This window comes from Arachis ipaensis, chromosome B04 (assembly GCF_000816755.2).
Source record: "Arachis ipaensis cultivar K30076 chromosome B04, Araip1.1, whole genome shotgun sequence".
In the NCBI taxonomy this organism is placed as follows: domain Eukaryota; kingdom Viridiplantae; phylum Streptophyta; class Magnoliopsida; order Fabales; family Fabaceae; genus Arachis; species Arachis ipaensis.
This window is the reverse complement of record NC_029788.2, coordinates 101,574,893-101,575,401: the sequence shown is the minus strand read 5'-3', so window position 1 is coordinate 101,575,401 and position 509 is coordinate 101,574,893.

Sequence of the window (509 nt, the reverse complement as noted above, 5' to 3'; positions counted from 1 at the left end):
TCTAAATGCAGCAATTATAATTATTTTTTGATAAATAGAATTCTCATGCTTGAATTTATGTTAGTTTTCTTTTTATAGTTTGTTTTATTATATTCATGAATACACAATTTACAGTTTAAGTTACGTTGTCGTAACATATTTTACCAAGATGTAAATTTATCCAATTCTTGTGTAATGTGTTGTGATTTTTAAGAGAGAGAAAGTTTAGTTTCGGTATTCCCTAATTGGACATGTTTTTTTTGTCATGGTTTATTTTATAGTCCTTAATATTCCACGTTTTGACCAGATTATGATTATGATGGATAACTGCCATGAAAATCATGTGATGGCAGAGGGTATTTGTCTTTTATTCTTTGTACATTTTTTGATTGGTAGTGCCTAATGCAAACAAATAGGCTGGGATTGTATATGAACTTTTTGTATTTGTTTGATAAGAGTATTTCTTCTAAGAAAAATTTTATCTAAATACTCTAAGGATTTTATAAAAGTATCTTTTAAAAAAGAATGAA